Here is a 12171-nt window from a genome sequence, read left to right on the forward strand (position 1 = left end):
ACCCCCACCCCCACCTCAGGTGTCGCTGCCCACCTGCTGAGGAGCCAAGACCTGGCCCCGGGGGGAGTGGGCGTCAGCCCTCACGACACTGGCAGTGTCTAAAACAGAAAAAAATGGAACATTGGAAGCTGATACCTGGGAGCGTGCAGAGGACTCTATAACCCCCAAAGGGAAACTCGGGTTCTTTGGTCTTGAAACTTAGAAAACTTCCCTCCTGGGGTGCCTGGGTGGCTCAGTTGGTTGGGTGTCCGATTTTGGCTCAGGTCATTCGGCTCATGAGTTTGAGCCCCGCGACAGGCTCTGTGCTGACGGCTCAGAGCCTGGAGCCTGCTTCCGATTCTGTGTCTCCCTCGCTCTCTGCCCCTCCCCTGCTCATGCTCTGTCTCTCTCTCTCTCTCTCTCTAAAATAAATAAACATTAAAAAAAAAACTATGAAGGAAGGAAGAAGGAAGGAAGGAAGGGAGGGAGGGAGGGAGGGAGGGAGGGAGGGAGAAAGGGGAGGACAGAAAAGCTCCCTCCTGCAGGACCTCCTCACAGAAGCGGGCATCCCTTAGCAACCTGAGCAGACCCATGCCACCTGCCCGCCCATGTGAGGGCAACCTGTCTTCTGCCACAAGCCACACCCACGCCCATCCATCACGGCCACCTCCCTCCGCACCGGGCAGTGAAGCCGGCCAAGGCCTCCACGCCGGGCCCCACCCCGCCCATCCTGCCCCTGGCACAACACCTGTGCGGCACCCGCCTCTCTGGGCCTCCGGTGTGCCTTTGGAAAAGTGAGGCGCGTTTGGCCCAGACGGGGGTCTCCAACCCTCAGTCACGCAGGTGCGGCTGCTGTGGCTTCTGCGTAAAACACATACGACCCATATTTACTTTTTCAAAATCAACTTTACTGTGGTGTGGTTTACACTTGAAGTTACAAGTCAAAGAGGTTTAGCCACTGTGATCAAGAACATCTTGGGGAACCCCGAGAAAGTTCCTTCACGGCCCCTCTGCAACTTACCTTCATTTGCTTAATATTCTTCTTATAATCGCTGACTTTTAAAATCATACATACAACGTGGATGCAACTGGAGGGTATTATGCTAAGCAAATAACTCAGTCAGAGAAAGATATATGATTTCACTCCTATGTGGAATTTGAGAAACTCAACAGATGCACACAGGGGAAGGGAAGGAAAAATAAGATAGAGAGGGAGGCAAACCGTAAGGGACTCTTCAATCCAGAGAATCAACGGAGGGTGGCTGGAGGGGAGGTGGGTGGGGGTTGGGTTACATGGGTGGTGGGCATTAAGGAGGGCGCTTTTCGGGATGAGCACTGGGTGTTTTATGGAAGTGATGAATCCCTGTGTTCTATTCCCGGAATGAAGACCACACTGTATGTTAGCTAACTTGAATTTAAATAAATAATGTTTTTAAGAAGTATGGGCTATTTCAGCCCATGTACACACACACACACACACACACACACACACACACAGACTTAATGTGCTATATTTTCTCTAACACACACTGAAATACCATCAAAATAAAACACATCTGTCCCCGTGCCACCCAAACCCTTCTCCCGCATCACAGAGCCACACGGCCCCCGGAGAAATGACCACTCCCTGAGGAAGTCTGGATTCCTGGGGAAGTCTGGAGAAGTCTGGATTCCAGCCCAGGTCCAGTCTAGCCTGATGCCTGCATACAGCAGGGGCTTACTGGCGGCTGAACCACAGTGATGATTCAAGGCCCATTTTTCCAACTCTCACCTCCTGAGACCCGCCTCCCCTGGCGGGAGGCAGCCAGCTTACACTCTGCAGAGCTGATCAATATGGCGCACGGACACCACTCTGGAGGCCAAGCAAAGAGCAAGCCAGGTGGACGCAGAAGACGACCAGAGGCCACACCCCGGGAGCCGCGTCTTAGCCCGCTAAGTTATTTTCATTCCCGTCAAACCTTCTGCGAGAGAAGCCTTCTGAGATGTCGCATTTGGTTTCCCAGAAGGGATTTACCACAAAGCGTGTAAAGAAAGACTGGTTGCCTTCCAAGTCCCAGTTCCAAGGCAAACTAAATAATGAAGGGAAGCCTTCTGCGCCCTTAGCAATCGGGCAAGAACTTGTCAGATGTCTACGGTCCTTTAAAAAGCTAGGAGACGAGTGGGGGCGCGTTTCAGCCTAGAAAGAGGCACAGCCAAAGAGCTGAGACACGAGGAAGTCCAGGGCGACTTTCAAGAGCCCGACGATGCTGGGCCCGCCTCTGCAGCCCACGGCCACCCTCATTAGCAGCCCCACCCCAACCATGACCCCACACCCGGCCGTGACCCACTGACGTCACCCCAAACACACCGCTGTACCCGTGCCCACACCAGCTCATCAGCTGGGACAGCCCTCCCTTCCTCCTCCACCGGGAAAACTCCTATCCACTCCTCAGAAGCCGAGCGGGGTTGAGGGCCGAGTTCTGCCATCACCTCCCACGAGACTCTCGTCACACAGCGGCACGCGGGGGTGGGGCGGCATTAGAGAAGGCCGAAACCAAGTCCTAAGGGCTCTCCCTCCTTCCCCCGTGCGCCAAGGGGTTTACGGGTCGCGTCCAGGCAGCAGGATGTGAGGGAGGGGACGTGAGCAGAGGGACACATCCAGACCAATGTGGTAGAAAGGTGTTTCCAGGGGCAGCGTGGGTGACGGGCTGGGCGTGGATTTGCGACGCGAGGTCCGTCGTCCGGCATCAGCTCCTACACGCGAGGCGAAGCACATCCAGAGCTTCCGTCCACAGAGCCACGGCCACGCCCGAGCTGTGGACGCGGGCACCGTGCAAACGGTTCTCCCTGCTCCGCCTGCCGTACGCCAAATCGGCAACCACCGCCACCACGGCCACGGCGTGCACAGCTGGGTCCACCAGCGTTGTTCATTCACTCCTTATGGTAGCCCTAAAAAGTCGGTACTATGACTGTCCCATTTGAGGGATGAGAAAACACTGTGGCAAGGCAAAGAACTTGCCCAAAAGTCCCCCGCTAATAAGTGGGGAATGAACCCAGGCAGTCAGGCTCCAGGGCCACATGTGGTGGTGGGGAGAACCACAGCGAACTCCTACCTCACCCTTAAAAACTCAGCCCAAGTATCCTTGCCCAACTGACCCTAAAGAAACCACGGAGGAGGTATGCAAGTAGTATTCAGTGGCAGGGACATTCAGAGATGTGTCACTTACAATGGGAAGATGGAAAAAAATAATAACAAACTAAATACCTGCTAAATCCCCAACAAGTAAACGTATTCTAGGACATTCATACAACGGGCTACTATGAAGTCATTAACACTGAAGCTCTGTTTGTCACCTTTTGGCTGGAAGTCCTCCTGCCCTGGGACCTCCTGGCGTGCTTGGGAAAACGCAGACCCCCGGGTCTCATCCTACACCTGATAAAGAGCAAAGACTAGAAGCCGGGCAATCAGAACATAGATTTTTTGCACGTGAACTTTTCTGCACGGCAGTGTTTGCGAATTGCCACCGGGAACGCATGCTGATCGCCCTGGAAGGGAGTGAGCTCGGTGAGAAGTTTTGTCCGCCGTGGGGTCCTCAGCGCCTAGAACAGTGCCTGGCCCATAGTAGGTGCTCATGAAATACTCTGTGGCTGAGTGAACCCATCAATCAGCAAACTTCTGACACCAATCTGTTTAGCATTAGCTACATTTTTGAGCAGTCCGTGGGCTTTTGGGGCGCAGGGACTGGGAGCAGCCTCTCATCCCTCTGTGCCCACACGAAGCCAGCCCTTGGCCGTGGTCTGTCAGCGAGTCAACGAGGGGACACTGATGCACTGCCCAGCCCTGTGGTGCGTGTTTCTTCACTAACATCTCTGAAATGACGACGTGTCTTACAGCCTGACTCTGTCACTGTTGCTTTTTCTCCCTTTCTTCGGTGGTATGAATACAATGACGCATCTCTCGACCGATGGCATCTTAGATTTAATAGAGCACGGTAACTAACGGAGTCCACGATGCTGATTTAAAAAACTAAGATCAGATGCCGACACGGCTAACAGATTGCCGTGCACTCCCTTTCTTATGATTTGCAAAAATTAATCCCACGCCACCTGCTCTAAGCTTTTGGCTTCAGCCCCCAGTGGTCCTGGCCGTCCCACACTTAGCTCCTGAGACACGAATGCAAGATCTGATGCAAACGGCAGTTTACGTGTCTTCACCTGGACACTCGTGACAGCATCGGCTGGAGGGGCTTTTCTACAGCATTTTCCTCGGAGGCGCAGGATGGGCCAGAGGCCGGTGCTGGGCCAGAACCCGGGTACCTCCAACCCCACTGGCCCTGGATGTTCAGCGCGGCACATGGTCTGTCCACAGCAGCTGTCGGTCCCGCTGTGACTTCCCAGCACTCGGGGGACCGGCACCTGCTCGCTGATGCTCCACGGCCCTGCGTTTCCCGTAACTAGTTCCACAGGTCAGAAGAGAGCCGAATGCCCTGGGCGAGTTACTCTCATCGGCAGAAGGGGACCGGGGATGGGAATCTGGCCCCCAACCCAGGGTTGTTCTGAGAACCACATGAGAGTCATCTGAAAACTCTCTAAAAGCAGCAACATCTACACGGGGGGGATTAGCGACACTCAGGAAGCTGCGACATGGAGACAGAGAAACCCTCCGACTTCCCGCCAGAACACCTCACCTTTTTGACTAAACCCTACCCTGTCCTGACCTTCTCATGAGCCACTGGTGCCGGCAGTGAAGACATGGGATGTGAAGCCCGAATCCACGGCCACCGTCGCCCTGTGCTACCCTGGCCGGGCCACCCAAGACCCCCGAAGCCTCCTTGTGTGTAAACGGGGCCCTGGCTGACTGCGCTCCCATTCCCCGAGCGGTAGACCTGCCCTCTGTCTGGTGCCAGAGCCTGCACGGTGGGGAAGGGAGCTACTCCCGGCGACGTAGGTCTTCATTTACACCAGCGGCGTGAGGCCAGCGCAGCGTTCCTGCTGAGGATCGTTTCAGCCCCCCGAACAACAAAGCTGGCCAAGCTCGCACAAGTTCAGAAGGGTTCTCTGGGCCACGTTCCGGGGCAACGGCAATAGAGAACAGTGAGTGTGACAAGGCGGGGCCCCGGCCATAGGCTGGCTCCGGGGACCCCATCCAGGCTCCTCCCGCCCTCTCCGTCTCTGTCCCCTGGCTGGAAAGCAAGGATGGTAAGAACGGGCCAGCGCTGCGGACAGATGATGCCCAGCACACGGCACGAGCTCCAGGCGTCCCTGTGTGCTCCCCAGCACGCTCCGGCTCCCCACCAGTGATCTCAACTGCAAACACAAAGCACTTGAAGGCCAAGAACCTTCCAGCGTCGGGACAACGGTGGGGCGGTGATGTCTGTCTGCCCACCGGCCTGCAGGCAGGGATCTCGGAAATGCTGCAGAGGAACACGGGGCCGCAAAGCTTCGCGGCACCAGAGCTGGTGGCTTCGGAAGCCCCTGGCGAATTCATCTGGGAGGTGGCGGGCAAATGGCCATAGGTCAAATACAGATGAGGGTTTAGAGCCAGGGGTGGGCTGTGACCAAATGGAAAGCAGGGACGAGGACATTCCAGAAAGGCTGAAGTGGAGGACAATCAACAGCCCCCTACCCCGGGCCACCCCTCCCAGACGGTAGCGGCCAACTTCTGATAGGGAGTCTTTTTATTTTATTCTTTAAGTTTACTTATTTATTTTGAGACAGAGCAAGCGAGCAGGGGAGAGGCAGAGAGAGAGAGAGAGTCCCAAGCAGGCTCCGCACCGCCAGTGAGGACCCTGACGCGGGGCTCGAACCCACGAACCAGGAGATCGTGACCTGAGCCGAAACCAAGAGTCAGATGCTTAATCGACTCGGCCCCCCAGGCACCCCAAGAAGTTCATCTTTTCAGCTTGAAACAAAAGCTGTCTGAAAACTTCAAGCTGGAAGTTTGTGTCTCTCTCCAGGGGGAGAAAAACTGGGCTGCTCAGCAGATCGACGAGACAGAAGACACAGTCCAAACACAGATTCAAGGGCGGACAGGAATTTGACCCACGTAAAAGGCAAGAGAGAGCAGCTGAGCCCCTGCTGCCACACCGGGCAAAGGACTAACTGCGTGGGAACAGGTAAGAGCAGACGTCCACTGAGACCCTTACAGCAAAACAACTTACAGGTGGGTCACGTGCTCAATAAACGCAAAGAAACCACAAAACTAAGAAATCTCCGGGAAATAACCATCAAAGGAGACCAAAAAGCCTAAGCAGCCACAGAAGACACCTGTGTTGAAGCTCCATGGAGGAAAAGATCGCATCACAGGCAAGAGCGTCAAACCAGAAGTGGGGAGAAAACATTAGTCGCATGTCACAGACCACAGGCGAATGTATTTAACGGGTTAGGAGGGCTCTACAAATGACAGTGGTCTGGGGGCGCCTGGGTGGCCCAGTCGGTTGAGCATCCGACTTCGGCTCAGGTCACGATCTCGTGATTCGTGAGTTCGAGCCCCACGTCGGGCTCCGTGCTGACAGCTCGGAGCCTGGAGCCTGTTTCAGATTCTGTGTCTCCCTCTCTCTGACCCTCCCCCGTTCACGCTCTGTCTCTCTCGGTCTCAAAAATAAATAAACGTTAAAAAAAAATTAAAAAGAAAAAAAAATCAAAGATGTTTTGAGAACACACCAATCGCGGAATTAGTGTGAATAATGAAGAAACGGTTCCCCGAAGAGGAGAAAGCACGTGGCCGGTACACACAACACAAGATGTAACCGACGGAACGGGGACCAGAAGAATTCTCACTTACCACATCAGCCGAGACCTGCAACATTCACTGTTGGCAAGGCTCTGGCAAACTGCTATTCTCATTCACTCTCGGTGGGTACAAGTTGGCGCAACTTTTTCTGGAGTGCTGTTTGACAATTTCTGTGAAAAATTTAAATATGGATCGCTTTTTGGCTCCCTAACATCACTTCTCGGCTCGGTCCTAAGGGGGTAATTGGACAAGGGGATGGTCCACGACACCGGGGATGGCAGAGAACTGGTTAGTTAACTAAGGCGCAGAGTGCCCAAACCGTGGAGGCTGGGGGACAATTTCTGTCACACCTGCCGTGTGGGGAAAAGCCAGTCACAAGCAGTGAGATCCCCTTTCTCGGGTGGGGGGGAACCCCACACGGACACAGACACCTGTTGACATCACAGCCCTAAGGAACAGGGGAAGCCAGGAAAGCTATTTCCATTTGGGGGCAGGGGGAGGAGGCTGTGTGAACCAAGAGAATTCTTGGAAAGAGAAGGTGGCCGCTCCGACCAAGGGCAGGGGAGGGAGAGAACCGAGCACATGGGAGAGGGTAGGTCTGGGCCAAGAAAACCGGGAAGAAATGGAGAGGGGAGAGGTCAAGTCACACATCTGCTCCAAAACACACGGATGGGGTTTTTAGGGTCCCCCAAAGCACTGGATAGTGGCTAAGTGCTAAAAAAAACAAAACAAAACAAAACAAAAAAAAAAAAAAAAAAAACGCTTTCCAACGTAATAGCAATAAGCAATCCGCGCACAAAACTAGAAGGTGCTTATTTATGCCTGAATCAAAAGCAGCTGCGAAAAATAGCACAGAACGTTCAGGAGAGAGAAGAAAGTGGCGTTTCCATCTCGCGGATGCAGAAGAAAGCTGAACTGGGAACCAGACACCATCATCCTCAAGCCTGAACCCCCAAAGCAATACTCCCTTCTTCTCCCTGACCCTGGCCCCCTCTCCTTCCCACCTTTCCCCAAACCTCCCACGCCGTCCTCCCTCCAAGGGCGCCTCACCATCCACTTGTCATACTCAGGTCGCCCCCATTAAAACAAAACTGAGCCCCCCTGCGCCCAATCCCCCTAACCTCTGCCTCTCTCTGCTTGTCCACAGTCGTTCGGGGCTGTCTCCATCTGTCGTCCGGATGGCCTCCTCACTTCTCTGCAGTGTGGCGTCACCCCCACCGGCCTCCACTCACCCCTCACCCTGACCTCCACTCACCCTCCCTTGGCCGCCACGTTGCCAGATTGAGCCCACGCTTCATAATTTAACTTCTTTGACCATGAAGTGGACTTTGACATCGCTGACCCCAGCCTTCCAGCCCAGACACTCTCTCCCCTGATGATTACGGTCACATTTAGTCCATAAGGTGATGATCTTCCTTGCTCAGGACCGCCGAATCCTCGCCATGCGTAGGCACCACGCTAGAGCGTGACGGCCCCGTCCTACTCAATCCCCTCTCACAGCCTCCCTCCCTCGGCCCCTGCTCCAGCGACACTGGACCCCTGCTGTCCCTCAACCGACCAAGCACAGGGCCAACCACAGGGCCTTTGCACTTGCTACCTGTCTCTCTCTGGACCACTCTTCGCCCAAATGCCTGCACAACTTCCTCCCTCAGTCCCCTCAGTCCCCTCAGGCTTCTCTGGACCCCCTTTAACATAGTTCTAGATCTCAGCACCACCTCCCGCGTCACATGTTTGTCTGTGTGGGTGACCCATCTCTCCCGCTGGCAGACGAGCTCCAGGAGGGCAGGGACGTGGCCCGGCGTGTTCACGGCGGTTCCCCCAGGGCCCAGCGCAGCACGTGACACACAGCAGATGCTCAGGGTCATGATTAACACCTATGGGGTCCAACTTGTTGGTGTCCCACATGCCCCGTGAGCATCTGCTCTGAGCACACGTGCGGGTGGGTCCCTCCCCGCCTCTGTGAAGGCGTCAGTCCAATAGGGAAGACCACTGGGTAGAGAAAGAGGGTGTCGAGCTCTGCCAAGGAATCCCACAGTCCTGTGGGGGCCCGAGCTTCAGGGAAAGTCCTGGAGACCGTGGCCTGAGATTCAGCACCAACAGGAGCCGACCGGGGTGGGGGGTCCGGGCATGGGGTGGCGTGGGGGGCGTCAATCAGAGCACAGTTTTAGAGCCCAAAGGAGTAAGAGAAGGCAGCTGTTTGGAGGAACCATGCGTATGCCCCCCCGATTTCTCCTGCCATCCGGTGGGAGAACGCCCGCTGGCCACCTCCTCCATGCAGGCCCCGAGGGTACTGGGAATCTAGCGTCTAGAAGGAACATGCAGGCGTCCCCCTCGAGTGGGAGGAGCAAACGCTAGTCCAACACACCTATAGCTGAGCAGATGCCGAACCCCGGACAGGTGCTCTGCAAGAAAGGAAACCGGCCACTGGGGGGGGGGGGGGGGGGGGGGCGGGCAAACTGTCCTGGACACGGAGGTTCCCCAAAGACTTTGAGCAAGAAGTGATGCTGAGCAGAGTTCTGAAGGAGGAGAAAGGGCCGACCCAGTGGAAAGGGATGGAACACTCCAGGCAGAGGGAGCTGGCGCACCAGGGGAAAGCAAGGAGCCCACATGGCGGGGAGGTGGGCAGGAAGGATCACCAGGGGCACCGGGGGATGCACGGGACACAGGCGGCCAAGGGACAGGCCACGCTGGGGCACCCTCATGTCTGGTCGGCACAGTGGGGACACCGTGCCTCCCTGCTGGGGTAGAGGAGCCAGGAAGGGGAGGCGGTTTGCACGGGCAGACCCCACGTTCGGGCTCGGCCATGCCTGGGACGGGGCAGGCCGGACCCAGACGGGGGGCTGGGAGCTCAGCCGGATCGGGGGGCAGGTCACCAGGGGGGCTCGTGACGGCCACTACCAAACTTGGCCCTTGTCTTCCTGGAGGGCGGTGGGAACTAGTGTGGTCCGCCGGTGTGACAAGTGACGGACGCGACTTAGCTGCAGGAAGGCCCCCCGGGGGCCAGGACACAGCCCCGCAGCACAGCCGGGCTTGCTCCCGCGCAGTCAGGTCGGCGGGGGTCCGGGAAGCTCCCCACCCACGTTAGCCTGGCCCTGGTCTTTCCCGCTGAGGTCCCTGGGGAGCCGAGAGGCAGGGCTGGGTGAAACCAGAGGTCTGACTTCTCCACACGTTCCAGATGCAGGTTCCCATTTTTTGATTCCCCAAACGCAGATGGGACTGCACTTTAGGGAAGGGGTTGACTTGCACGAGGCAGTCACGGCGGTGGGAAAGCCGCCGTCTCATCCCATCCATCGGCTCTGCCGCCGTCACGGCCACCGGCTAAGGGGGCGGCATTTACCTTGTCACCAGCACCCCCACCGTCAAGGGGAGAAGAGTGGCTCAGAGGGGCTGACGCTTGCCCCAAGTCGCCCAGCTAGGAGCTGGGCGTGGGACCCAAGCGTGTCCGATCCCAAAGCCCGGGTCCCTCGCCATCAGCACCGCTCACGGCCCGATGGGCCAGTGGACGCAGTCCAGGCCGAGTCTCGGGAGGGGCTGTGGGGCTGCAACGGGACGGTGGCACATCTGTGGGAACCAGCGGTCACCGTGCGGGAGCGAGCCCGCGCCCCTCCGCGCCTGCAAAGCTGCTCACCGCTCTGCCCTCCCGCCACCCGCAAAGCAGCATATCCACACCAGCTCCACCGTGACCGTGCGAGGCCACGGCCCCGGACGTGAGACGCGCTGGAACATTCCGCTCTGCTGCCTCGTGATCAAACCCAGCTTCAGGCTCTGCGGGGCTTTCAGTGGAAAGAAACGGCCGTGCCCCCTGAGAGCCGGAGGCCTGGGTCCTGCAGAGTTCAGACAGTTCTGGAGGTCAAAGCCCAAATTCAGATCACGGGGCAGAAATCACGGGCTCAGCAGGGCCTCACTCCCCCGGGGGGTTTCGGGAAGACTCCCTCCTTGCCTCTTCCAGCTCCCGGCGGCTCGTGGAGCCTCTACCCCAGCTTCACGCTGCCTTCTCCTGTGTCACACTTCCTGCCTCACTCCTATAAGAACACTTGTCACTGGATTTAGGACCCACCCACATAATTCAGGAGAAGCTCCCCCCCCCTCCCCAAATTCTTATTCACATCTTCTGCCATGTAAGGTAATACTCGCTCCTTTGGCGCACAGAGTAACATTCACAGGCTCCAAGAGTAAGGACGCGCACATTTCTTTTGGAGGCCACCATTCGGCCACGACAGATATCACGTGTGCAACCCAGCCAACAGGCAAGGTCGGTCTAGCAGACGGCTTCCATCTAAGCAGCAGTGGACACTGGAGGCTAAAAGCACACGCTCTGAGCTCCCCACGCCAGCTGTGCGCCTTGGGCAAATTTCTTACCCTCCCCGTGCCTCAGTTTCCTCGTCTGCAACCACAGTCTCTACCACTCAGGGTCTGGGAAGCACTGGATCCAGCTGTCCACGCCCAGCACTTAGAAAAGGGCCTGGCCCACGGGCCGCACGCAGTGACGGTTGCTGTTAATAGAATTCTTGGAATCCGTCTTGCTCCAAACATGCCCCTCCTCCCCGGGATGAGACCTGGCTCGGCAAAGAGCCACCCTCCTCCAGTCAATCACCCAGGTCCTAGAGACCTGTGAGACCCCCTTCCCTCCCTCTTACACCTGACAGGCCCCAAGTCCTGCCGGGGCTAGCTGCTTAGTCTCTCTGTCCCCACTGTCTTGCTCTGGCCCGGACCGGCCCGGGCCTCTGTCTCCTTCCTCACCTCCGCCCCCACCTCCCCATCCTCCACCAAGTCCTATTTCGTCAGGGCCAGTAGGACTCTGGTGGCGGCTAAGGCAACGGTCCCCCAACCTACGGCTGTCATGGCAGGTTACAAAACGGATGCAGACAGCATAAAGGAATGGAAATACAACCCACGGGATGGGAGCAATGTACCCAATGAAGGGCCTACATTGAGGGCCTACATGTAAGGCCTAAAGAGACCTTACAATTCAACAATAAAAAGACAAACGAGTTCATGTTAAAATAGGCAAAGAACCCATCCAGATGGCTAACAGACACAGGAAAAGACGCTCAACGTCGCCCGTCATCAGGAAAATGGAAATCAAAACCACAGTAAGGTACGACCTTACACCCGCCAAAACGGCTAAAATCAAAAACACAAGAAACAACAGGTGCTGGTGAGGATGTGGAGAAAAAGGGACCCTGGTGGGAATGCAGACTGTCAGCCACTGTGGCAAACAGTGTGGCGGTTCCTCAAAAACTTAAAAATAGAGGGGCGCCTGGGTGGCTCTGTGGGTTAAGCGGCCGACTTCGGCTCAGGTCAAGATCTCGCGGTCCGTGAGTTCGAGCCCCGTGTCGGGCTCTGTGCTGACAGCTGGGAGCCTGGAGCCTGCTTCGGATTCTGTGTCTCCCTCTCTCTCTGCCCCTCCCTCACTCATGCTCTGTCTCTCTGTCTCTCAAAAATAAATGTTAAAAAAAAATTTTTTTTTTTAATTAAAA

At 56.5% G+C, this 12171-nt stretch overlaps 1 protein-coding gene across 8 annotated transcripts in view; it reads right to left on the minus strand.

The window, feature by feature from the left end:
- JAKMIP1 (janus kinase and microtubule interacting protein 1) overlaps window positions 1-12171 on the minus strand; it is a 134282-nt gene that overhangs the window by 94740 nt on the left and 27371 nt on the right. For 6 of the 8 annotated variants that reach the window (XM_047856550.1, XM_047856553.1, XM_047856555.1 and 3 more), the window contains exon 2: window positions 6743-6861. The exons of the other annotated variants lie outside the window; for them this stretch is intronic. The gene's annotated coding sequence lies outside the window, so the exon portion shown is untranslated. The remainder of the gene's footprint in view (window positions 1-6742; window positions 6862-12171) is intronic. 8 annotated transcript variants of the gene reach the window in all.

This window comes from Prionailurus viverrinus, chromosome B1, assembly GCF_022837055.1.
Source record: "Prionailurus viverrinus isolate Anna chromosome B1, UM_Priviv_1.0, whole genome shotgun sequence".
Classification (NCBI taxonomy): domain Eukaryota; kingdom Metazoa; phylum Chordata; class Mammalia; order Carnivora; family Felidae; genus Prionailurus; species Prionailurus viverrinus.